We start from the raw sequence: 12,491 nt of genomic DNA on the forward strand, positions 1-12,491 counted from the left end.
TTTCTTCATATCCATAGTAATTCTCACCCTTTTTGCTGTAGGGTTGGCACTAGAAGCTTTCTTGGGGCCCATGGTGACTTATTTTGCAGGTGCAATCACTAAAAACGCTGTGATAATGTGAAATGTTCCGATTGTATGCTTGGATGCGACCGCACTGGCTGGCTTGTAAACACTGGCACCCACGGAACAAGTGAGGTGGCTCAGGCCGCACAAGTGGACGCGTCTCGAACGAATTGCGTTGGTCGAGTTTTTTAGCGCTAGTCGAGGCAAAATTTTTGCGTTAAAATGTATCGCTAGTCGGATTTAATGTTAGACGATGCCATCATTGGTCGAGGGTCCACTGTATTAACGTTTTATATGATATTTAATGTTCCTTAGTGATTATTATTGTGTTATTATTATCATAATATCGCATCTTCAAGACTTATAAGACACTTTTAGTGATTTTTTATGTGTACATGCATGCCAGCACAATGTATAAGTTTACTTAGGTAAAGGTACACAACAAGTATCAGTTATAATAATAATGTAGGTATGTAATCCACCTGGGGTACATACCTACACCTACCTACATAGCTACACGATATTTAATGTGGCCCAGAGACATATTATTACCATCGAGGGTCCACTGTCTGCGCCATATTTGAAAGACCACTTGCTGTATAGAAAGTTTTGGTCATAATTTGAGATCGCTATATTAGCGGAACGCCATAAGGCGAAACGCCGAAAAGTGGGGCCCTAATGTATACACAAATACAGTTATATAGATTATCATACATAGCAGCATATTTGTAGAGAACCTAGGATAACCCAAAAAAGTCAAGAGTGGCTTATTTCCACTGGGGTCCTTTTGTTATCTTACCATTAATATTACATTAATATAAAAGATCAAATGTGGCAGGTAAGAAATTATATAAAAATGACACATAAAACAAATTACAGTGGACCCTCCTTTTTCATCTTTAATTCGTTCCAGAGAGCCTGACAGAATGTGAAATTGACTAAAATTGAAACCATTTCCCCATGAGATATAATGTAAATGCTATTAATCCGTTTCAGACATCCAGAAGTATATATAAACAAAAAATACATTTTATAGAACTATATTCCATGGCTTATTTATCTATCACAATTAACCCTTTCAGGGTTTCCGACGTATTAGTACGGCTTATGCATCAGGCTTATTGACGTACTAGTATGCCTAAATTCTAAAGCCTTCAAATCTAGCGAGAGAAAGCTGGTAGGCCTACATACGAAAGAATGGGTCTATGTGGTCAGTGTGCACAGTATAAAAAAAATCCTGCAGCACACAGTGCGTAATGAGAAAAAAAAAAACTTTGACATTGTTTTTGGTTTAAAACAGCGACTTTGCACTGTATTTTCGTATGGTATTTATGGTTGTATTCTAGTTTTCCTGGTCTCATTTTATAGAATGGAAGACATATTACAGAAATTGAGATGATTTTGATTGGTTTCACAATGAAAAGTACCTTGAAATTGAGCTCAAAGTAGCAGAAATGTTCGATTTTTGCCAAAGTTCAAAAGTAAACAAATCATGCCACGCGTCCAATACACGTCAACTGGTGAGTCTAATATTCTTTCACAAGTGCGCTGATATTATTTATACCATTTCTACACTAATGCAGTAGTCTGCATAACAGTAAATCTTCTATTTTTTGTGAGAATAAAAATTCAAAGTGGAAAGCAAAAGAAATGTAAGAGGGGCCTGGGGACGTGACTAATGAACAGAGGAAATGTTATTTTAGTGCCAGGAATGTCTGTCTTGTTTATTCTGGACCCTATTTGGAAATTGGCATCTTTTGAAATTTGTGTGAAATTGGCAAAATTGCTAATTTCTGACCACTTTATTGGATAGTTGAAATTGGTAAATGGGTGGTTTCTTGTACTCATTTGATAGAAAAAATGGAGTTCTAGCGAAATAGTTATGATTTTTGTCAACTGGTACATAGGAATTGGCCGAAAATAGGGCTCAAAATGGGCGAAATCGCCGATGCGTAAACATCGTCGAGACTAACTTCGTGAGAGCATAATTCCATAAGTTTTCCATCAAATTTCATACTTTTGGTGTCATTATGATCGGGAAAAGATTCTCTATCTTTTCATAAGATAATTTTTTTTTTTTTTCCGAAAAATTTTCGACCCTGAGAACAAGTTTAGGAGAGGGCCTCTTGACCCTGAAAGGGTTAATACTCTCAACACCACATTGCTTCCCACACCGTATGCCTCTAATTATTCCATGCATCAACACATATTCATTTTTAAGTTGACTGTAAGCATGGTGCCTGTGCTGCAGGCAGATGTGTTTATGGAGGCCTTTCGAGTTTTGTATATTTGTAGCTGGCACCCAGGCACAGTGGGTCCAGGGCAGTCTCCACTACCACCTCTCATCAACCTTCACAGACTGCACAACACTTCCATTATTTACGTTGAAACAATGCAGGAGTTAACCTTGAAAATCCCACAGCTAACCTGCCACATGCCCGGCCATGCTGGCCATCCTTTATTGTCATGTCTCGCTCGTTTAGTGCAAGTGGTTACCTCGCCCAACAATAAGCTCGCCTCCCCTCCCTCTGCCATATACCAACAAGAATCTTCAATAAAGGTAAGTGTGATGTTAAATGTTTATTTATACACTTTATTAGTGCTTTACATTTATTTGTCATTCTTTTCTGCATGTAAATCTATATTTAAGCTAGGGAAGTGACCCTTGATAAGCACTTGGTACCTAGAGTCCTTATGGAATGGGATTCTCCTTCCAAACAATAACCTCTCTTCCCTCTCCCCTCCTTGTCTTCCATCCATCAACAACAGCCTTCATTAAAGGTAACTGTCATGTTGAATGTTCATTCTTTTGTGCATGTAAATCTATCTTTAAGGTAAAAAAATTTTTTTTTGTTGATACTTCTTGGTGTCTGGAATGGATTGATTGTATTTACATTATTTCTTATGGGGAAAATGGTTTCGCAAATCGTCAATTTTGATAATAGTCACACTCTCTGGGACGGATTAATTACGAAAAATGAGGGACCACTGTATATCTATGGAAATTTCTAATAAGGTGGGTATCCTTTCAAAAAGTCATTACTCTGTACCTCAACAACATTATTCACTCAGTACTCCTCTGTAATCCATCATTACCTCACTTATTGCTTATGTACATTGGATTTATAACACTTTAATTTTTTTTTTTAACACACTGGTCATCTCCCACTGAGGCAGTGTAACCCAAAAGAAAGAAACACTTTCACCATTATTCACACTATCACTGTCTTTGCAGTGAGTAGAGTTTACATCCCACTGTTTTATAGTTTATCTTCTTCCACTTACCAACCCTGTCTCCCTGTTCTTGTTTTATCTCTGGTAAAGAGCTTATCATATTAAAAGCAGGTAAGTATTCTCATTTGTAACTAACATTAACAAGCTAACACTTTTTTGTAACCAGTAATATTTACCCTTTTTAACTTCCAATAATTGTTTTACCACTTCACTTTATCCTCCCAACAGATTCCCTACTGCTCAGTTGCTTTTGCTGCTCAAGACACCAAGGGCCGCTGGTCATTGCAGAAGCCGCCATTCTTACCTGCAACCCACTCTGCTAATAATCAGTTTGACTGGAATGTCCTCAGTTCATAACTCAGATGTAACCAGAATTAAAAGCTATTCTTGTTTTCAGTTGACTAGCAAAACTGAAATTTAGCATAGATTTAATGTTTGTGCAAAAGCATTAATAAATAATAATAACAAAGAGAATAATAATAATAATCCTTTTTCCTATAAGTACATTGTAACCTTTACAAAGAGACAAATCTTTATGATACAACTGATACAGCCCAAACTGACATCATTGGCATACTACATATAAAACCCCTGGTTATGCAGAGCATTTTGGGCAACTTAGGTTAATCATGACCCCCATGATGTGACCCACAACAGTTTGTTAACACCCAGGCACCTACTTACTGCTAGTGAACAAAGACAGCATTTGTAAGGAAATGTACCCAACATTTCACCCATGCTGGGAATCAATCATGGGCCCTCAGTGATGTATGTAGTCTTCATATAATAAGTATGGCAAATATTCAGTGTATCAAGGACCTAATTTTGAAACTTATGATTTGTTCTAAAGTTTGTCTAGAAAGTTAAACTGGACAACATTATGGTCTGTCATGAACCATTGCTGATCTGGCACAGACCAAACTATTATATCAGTTTTAAAGAATTAATTCACAAAATCTTAACAATGTAGAATACCATATTACCTACCATGAATATGTTACTCCCTCCAGTAATCTGTCTACAGTTAAAGCTACTCAAATTTATAATTATGGTTACCAATGGGAGGTTAAATCACTAGATGTAGACCAAACAAAATGTGAACTTTGCCAGATGGAGAGTTGTCACACCTTGTGTTGTCATGTACTGGAATGCTGTAAAATTAGTTAGGTAAGAGATAACTTGCTCAGAAATGTTCAAGAAATGTCAAAGTATTTTATCCAGCCATTCTGGAAAAATACCCTGACTTTGCCCACTGTAAAATGATGCATTACCACTTAATTTTTTGTGTGTACAGTGGAACCCCAGTTTTCAAACTTAATCCGTTCCAGAAGGTCATTCTAAAACTGAAACGTGCGAAAACTGAATCAGTATTTCCCATAAGAAATAATGTAAATACAATTAATCCTTTCCAGACTCCCAAAAATATTCACAAAAATTTAATTTTTTAAAGAATATGACACTAACGTCAACTCTATGGATTATTTATCTATCACAATTGATCTAATATGACATAATAAATAATATAAATAAGATAGAAACCTGAAATGCACTCTAGAATGAATAAAATATGTCATTATGTATGTGGCTAGTGGTGGCGGAGGCGGCGAGTTTGTTTGGAGGCAGGACAAAGTACTCTTTCAATATGACACTAATATCAACTCTATGGCTTATTTATCTATCATAATTGATTTAATATGACATAAGCAATATTAATATCATAGAAACCTGATATACACTCTAGAATGAATAAAATGTGCCATTACGTATATGGAGTGGTGGTGGTGGTGTTGTTGGGTTTATAAGGGCCACTGATAGCATAAGCCATACATTTAGTGTTGGTGGTGGCAGTGGTGTTGTCAGTGACCCTGTATACCTCAAACAACAATCGAGGAGTGAGTTTCATGTTGTCATTTTTCTATTGCTTAATTGCTTAACTTACTTGCTACACTGTTAATGCTACACTTTATCACTGGTTGGCACTATAGCCTTTGTTGACTCCTGCTGCTTTAGTATAGTACATATCATAGAATCACTGAAGAAGGCACATTCTCCCCTCTCTCTCAGCCCTTTACCAAAGGGCTGACTGGCACTAGGAGCTTTCTTTGGGCCCATAGTTGCTTATTTTGCAGTCACAATTAATAAACAAGCACCAAAAACAAGGGATTATTACGAAATGTTTTGGAATGCGCGAAGTAATGCTCACTTGACCAGTGACAGAGGCAGACTGAGATGCATAGTGGTGGTGTCCCCCGGCAGGCGGATGAGTATAATACATCCGATTACTGGATCAAGGTCTGATATCCAGAACAAAATTTCACACAAAAAATGGCCCTGAAACCAAAACATCCGATAACTGGAGCATTTGAAAACCAGAGTTCCACTGTATTTGTGTGTGACTTAATTCTTGTCTGCATAAATAACTTATTACAATTGTAACTAGATAGAAACATGTAAATAGTTCATTACCACTGTAAGTAGTTTAGTTGTCAAAACCCTAGACCCATTATGTACCTCTGTAATCTTTTGACTACAACCCTCAGGATAGGTATGGGATGCATAATAAATATATTAAACTAAACTAGCATCTTAGTTAAATATTCTATTGCAGGTACACCTATCTTAATTAGAGTTTATATCTAACATGACAGGCAAGGTTCCTAATTCTGTAATAACAATTAAGAAATTATACACAAATAACCCTGCACATAGGAGAGAGAAAGAGCTTATGACGATGTTTCAGACTGTCTTGGATCATTCACTAGTCATACAGACAGAAGAGAGCTATTGTCATGTTAAATCCATGTTATCCTGGGTTCTTGTTGTCTTAACACTTTCTAGAGTTGTCATGACACCCTCTGAAAGATTGTTATGGTGTGCGATGTTAGTGTGGAGATTTTAAAGGATGCTTTATGAATTTGAAGCTTAAGTGAAACAGGTCAGTATCAGAATTATATTTTCCATACATTTAAACTGACATATTGACCAACACTTCTTACTGAGTACAGTACTGTATTCTCATTAATCTGCCCTGTCTTTAAATAAGGTAAACCTACATGGGAGTTGCAACAGCAGGTCTAATGCCACTCATAACCCAACAAGAATTTCATATTAGAACTGTCAGTCAATCTGATTGCAGAGAACACACCTCCTCTGTTCACATAATTGAATCTACTTTGCAAAGTATCCACACATACTGCTGCTCATATACAGAACACTCAACACAAACATTAATTCTGAGCTAAACATTGACCTTGTGAACTATCTTCAGTTAGTTTACAGGCAGCACTGTGTTAACAATGGGTTTAATGCTATGACAGCTATAAGTAATCTGAAGTAACTATTAGGGTACCTTCTTTCACTTTATCCATGGAACAGGAGCTACAGTACCTCCCAATTCCTTGGATAAAACATGATTCCATGCCATTTTGCTAGTGCTTTATGACCCCCACAGATCATGATGTTAACAGATCAAACTTAACTACCTTCTAGTATTTTTGTTTCTTTGATTTCAGTTTTTTGTCACTGTATTGAATTGAGTCAAATTGATATTCAAATATATATTTCCTAATTAAAGATTAAAATGAGATTTAGATTTTCTCACAGCGTTTTTGTATAGATTAACAAATATGCAAGTCAAAATACACGTATACACTTAAGTTCAAATAAATATGTGTGGTCTTTGTGTATATACACATTAACAAATGTAAATGAAGGAATCAGTCAAGCAGTTAACAAACTGAAACTGCTGGAGATCAGCTACAATGTTCTCTAGATTGGAGAAAAATACATGAAAATTATTTTTAATTTTATTAACACATCGGCCATTTCCCACCAAGGCAGGGTGGCCTGACGAAGGAAAACTTTCATCATCATTCACTCCATCACTGTCTTGCCAGAGGTGCGCTTACACTACAGTTATAAAACTGCAACATTAACACCCGTCCTTCAGAATGAAAATTATAAAGGGTCATATTGCTATTCTGTACACAGCTATAACCACCTGTACGAGTTTAGCACTTAGTTTTGATATTAATAATAATATAACCACACATAACAATTCCAGTATTTGGATAAAGGTAGGGAAGCTTTCAGAGCATTTATGGATTTTGAAAAGGCATATGATAAAGTGGATAGGGGAGAAATGTGGCAGATGTTGCAAGTGTGTGGAACAAGTTATAAGTTACCAAATGCTGTAAAGAGTTTTTATGAGGATAGTGAAGCTCAGGTTAGGGTGTGTAGGAGAGAGGGAGACTACTTCCCAGTAAAAATAGGTCTTAGACAGGGATGTGTAATGTCACCATGGTTATTTAACATATTTATAGATGGGGTTGTAAAAGGAGTAAATGCTAGGGTGTTTGGGAAAGGGGTGATTAAATTATGAGGAATCAAATTCAAAATGGGAGTTGACAGTTACTTTATGCTGGTGATATTGTGCTTCTGGTGGAGTCTAAAGAAAATTTGCAAAGGTTAGTGGATGAGTTTGGGTGTGTAAAGGTAGAAAGTTGACAGTGAACATAGATAAGAGTAAGGTGACTGGGGTATCAAATGATTTAGATTAAGAAAAAATGGATATCACATTGGAGGGAGGGAGTATGGAAGAAGTAAATGTTTTCAGGTATTTGGAAGTTTGCTTGTAAGCAGATGGGCTTATGAAGGATGAGGTTAACCATAGAATTGATGAAGAAAAAAAGGCGAGTGGTGGGCTGAAATATCTGTGGAGACAAAAAAACGTTATCCATGGAGGCAAAGAAGGGAATGTATGAGTGTATAGTGGTACCAACACAATTATATGGGTGTGAAGCACGAGTTTTGGAACAAACCTCTCCTCTGCTTCCTTGCATTTTATCACATATACCATCATTTCTTTTACTGATTTTCCTGCCAATTTTCTTTCCCACTGAATGTCGTGCAGGAAGTTCCTGGAGCCAAATGGGGCTCCAGGTTTTCCCAGTCAGTCTCCTTGTGATTGAAATCACTAATAACTAGTAACTTTGCTACCCCATGTGAGCTCTTCTGGGCACTTCGGCTAGTATGCCAACCATTGCTCTCCTCATGTTCTTCTCTTCGCCTTCTGCAGTTCTGTGGTGGGTTGTACATTACTGCAATTACCACCTTATGGCCCTCAGACTGGATTGTTCCTACTAAGTAGTCCTTTTCACACATTCCTTCCATTTCCTCAAGTCCCCACCAGTTTTTAATGAGCATTGCAACTCCTCCTCCCCCTCTGCTCCCTCTATCTTTCCTGAGGATTTGATATCCGGGTGGAAAGATTGCATCTTTTATCATCCTGGTCAGTTTCATTTCTGTGAGTGGTATTATATCTGAGGATGTCTCCTTGATTCTTTCATGCCACTCCTTGCATTTATTAGTTATTCCATCTGCGTTTGTTTACAAAACCTTTAACTTTTCCAAAACTGTGGTCTGGGAGGTACTTTGGGGGTGGGGAAGTGGGAGACCTGATGAACTATGGGTGATTGCTGTGAGGGTGGAATTTCTAATGAGGTGGGTGGGGGCACTGGGTACAGCATGTATGTTTTGGGTTAGAATGTTTGGTTGCATTGGGGTTGTCCTCGTTGGGAGCCTTCTGTAGGTGGTTGACAGGGAGGTTGTGTTTGATCTTCCTCCTGAGTCTGGGTTCTCCTTTCCATCTTCATCTTCACCTCTCTCTCCTCCTTTCGACTTTGTACCCTCTCAGTTTCTGCCTTTCTTCTCGTGTTCTATCAAGTCGAGATACACCTTCTGGTGCATGGGCATGTCCCTTAGTCTTGCTTTTTCCTGCAGGATCCTGTTTCGAGTCGATTCTGCCATGAAAATCACTTTGACTGGCCAGATTCTTCTTCTTGCAAACCCCCTATTCTCCAAAAATTTGCCAGCTGGGTCATGTCATCTATTGCTTTCATGATGCTTTCAATCACTTTTTTCTCCCCTTTGTGTGTGTGTGTGTGTGTGTGTGTGTGTGTACTCACCTATTTGTGCTCACCTATTTGTGGTTCCAGGGGTCGAGTCATAGCTCCTGGCCCTGCCTCTTCTCTGATTGCTACTAGGTCCTCTCTCTCCCTGCCCCATGAGCTTTATCATTCCTCGCCTTAAAACTATTCATGGTTCCCGCCTCCACTACGTCACTTTCTAGGCTATTCCACGGCCTGACTACTCTATGACTGAAGAAATACTTCCTAACATCCCTTTGATTCATCTGAGTCTTCAACTTCCAATTGTGACCTCTTGTGTCTGTGTCCCTTCTCTGGAACATCCCGTCTTTGTCCACCTTGTCTATTCCGCGCAGTATTTTATATGTTGTTATCATGTCTCCCCTGACCCTCCTGTCCTCCAGTGGTATCCAGGTAGTGGTATCCAGGCAGTGGTATCCAGGTAGTGGTATCCAGGTAGTGGTATTAGAGGTAGAGTGGTATCCAGGTAGTGGTATCCAGGTAGTGGTATCCAGTTAGTGGTATCCAGGTAGTGGTATCCAGGTAGTGGTATCCAGGCAGTGGTATCCAGGTAGTGGTATCCAGGTAGTGGTATTAGAGGTAGAGTGGTATCCAGGTAGTGGTATTAGAGGTAGAGTGGTATCCAGGTAGTGGTATCCAGGTAGTGGTATCCAGGTGGTGGTATCCAGGTAGTGGTATCCAGGTAGTGGTATTAGACGTAGAGTGGTATCCAGGTAGTGGTATCCAGGCAGTGGTATCCAGGTAGTGGTATCCAGGCAGTGGTATCCAGGCAGTGGTATCCAGGTAGTGGTTTCCAGGTAGTGGTATCCAGGTGGTGGTATCCAGGTAATGGTATACAGGCAGTGGTATCCAGGCAGTGGTATCCAGGTAGTGGTATCCAGGTAGTGGTATCCAGGTAGTGGTATCCAGGCAGTGGTATCCAGGCAGTGGTATCCAGGTAGTTGTATCCAGGTAGTGGTATCCAGGTAGTGGTATTAGACGTAGAGTGGTATCCAGGTAGTGGTATCCAGGTAGTGGTATTAGAGGTAGAGTGGTATCCAGGTAGTGGTACCCAGGTAGTGTTATCCAGGTAGTGATATCCAGGTAGTGGTATCCAGGCAGTGATATCCAGGCAGTGGTATCCAGGCAGTGGTATCCAGATAGTGGTGTCCAGGTAGTGGTATCCAGGTAGTGGTGTCCAGGTAGTGGTATCCAGGCAGTGGTATCCAGGCAGTTGTATCCAGGCAGTGGTATCCAGGTAGTGGTATCCAGGTAGTGGTATCCAAGCAGTGGTATCCAGGTAGTGGTATCCAGGCAGTGGTTTCCAGGCAGTGGTATCAAGGCAGTGGTATCCAGGTAGTGGTATCCAGGTAGTGGTATGCATGTAGTGGTATTAGAGGTAGAGTGGTTTCCTGGTAATGTTATCCAGGTAGTGGTATCCAGGTAGTGGCATCCAGGTAGTGGTATCCAGGCAGTGGTATCCAGGTAGTGGTATCCAGGTAGTGGTGTCCAGGTAGTGGTATCCAGGCAGTGGTATCCAGGTAGTGGTATCCAGGTAGTAGTATTAGAGGTAGAGTGGTATCCAGGTAGTGGTATTAGAGGTAGAGTGGTATCCAGGTAGTGGTATCCAGGTAGTGGTATCAAGGTAGTGGTATTAGACGTAGAGTGGTATCCAGGTAGTGGTATCCAGGTAGTGGTATCCAGGCAGTGGTATCCAGGTAGTGGTATCGAGGTAGTGGTATCCAGGTAGTGATATCCAGGTAGTGGTATCCAGGTAGTGGTATCCAGGTAGTGGTATCCAGGCAGTGGTATCCAGGTAGTGGTATCCAGATAGTGGTGTCCAGGCAGTGGTATCCAGGTAGTGGTATCCATGCAGTGGTACCCAAGTAGTGGTATCCAGGCAGTGGTATCCTGGCAGTGGTATCCAGGTAGTGGTATCCAGGTAGTGGTATCCAGGTAGTGGTATCCAGGTAGTGGTATCCAGGTAATGGTATCCAGGCAGTGGTATCCAGGCAGTGGTATCCAGGTAGTGGTATCCAGGCAGTGGTATCCAGGCAGTGGTATCCAGGTAGTGGTATCCAGGTAGTGGTATTAGAGGTAGAGTGGTATCCAGGTAGTGGTATCCAGGTAGTGTTATCCAGGAAGTGATATCCAGGAAGTGGTATCCAGGCAGTGGTATCCAGGCAGTGGTATCCAGGTACTGGTATCCAGGTAGTGGTATCCAGGTAGTGGTATCCAGGTAGTGATATCCAGGTAGTGGTATCCAGGCAGTGGTATCCACGCAGTGGTATCCAGGCAGTGGTATCCAGGTAGTGGTATCCAGGCAGTGGTATCCAGGCAGTGATATCCAGGCAGTGGTATCCAGGTAGTGGTATCCAGGTAGTGGTATGCATGTAGTGGTATTAGAAGTAGAGTGGTTTCCAGGTAGTGGTATCCAGGTAGTGTTATCCAGGTAGTGGTATCCAGGTAGTGGTATCCAGGCAGTGGTATCCAGGTAGTGGTATCCAGGTAGTGGTATCCAGGTAGTGGTATCCAGGCAATGTTATCCAGGTAGTGGTATCCAGGTAGTTGTATCCAGGTAGTGGTATCCAGGCAGTGGTATCCAGGTAGTGGTATCCAGGTAGTGGTATTAGAGGTAGAGTGGTATCCAGGTAGTGGTATTAGAGGTAGAGTGGTATCCAGGTAGTGGTATCCAGGTAGTGGTATTAGACGTAGAGTGGTATCCAGGTTGTGGTATCCAGGTAGTGGTATCCAGGTAGTGGTATCCAGGTAGTGGTATCCAGGCAGTGGTATCCAGGTAGTGGTATCCAGGTAGTGGTATCCAGGTAGTGGTATCCAAGCAGTGGTATCCAGGTAATGGTATCAAGGTAGTGGTATCCAGGTAGTGGTATCCAGGTAGTGGTATCCAGGCAGTGGTATCCAGTTAGTGGTATCCTGGTAGTGGTATCAAGGCAGTGGTATCCAGGTAGTGGTATCCATGCAGTGGTATCCATGCAGTGGTATCCAGGTAGTGGTATCCAGGCAGTGGTATCCAGGCAGTGGTATCCAAGTTGTGGTATCCATGTAGTGGTATTAGAGGTAGAGTGGTATCAAGGTAGTGGTATCCAGGTAGTGGTATCCAGGTAGTGGTATTAGAGGTAGAGTGGTATCCAGGTAATGGTATCCAGGCAGTGGTATCCAGTTAGTGGTATCCAGGTAGTGGTATCCAGGTAGTGGTATCCAGGTAGTGGTATCCAGGCAGTGGTATCCAGTTAGTGGTATCCAGGT

The 12,491-nt window shown here is 40.7% G+C and overlaps 1 long non-coding RNA gene across 1 annotated transcript in view; it reads left to right on the plus strand.

Moving 5' to 3' along the window:
* LOC138851627 (uncharacterized) overlaps positions 1-5,875 on the plus strand; it is a 30,922-nt gene extending 25,047 nt beyond the window's left edge. The window contains exon 3 of the long non-coding RNA XR_011391311.1: positions 3,526-5,875. This is a non-coding gene — a long non-coding RNA (uncharacterized lncRNA). The remainder of the gene's footprint in view (positions 1-3,525) is intronic.
* Positions 5,876-12,491: the final 6,616 nt, after the last annotated feature.

This window comes from Cherax quadricarinatus, unplaced genomic scaffold (genome assembly GCF_038502225.1).
Source record: "Cherax quadricarinatus isolate ZL_2023a unplaced genomic scaffold, ASM3850222v1 Contig1281, whole genome shotgun sequence".
Taxonomy (NCBI): Eukaryota; Metazoa; Arthropoda; class Malacostraca; order Decapoda; family Parastacidae; genus Cherax; species Cherax quadricarinatus.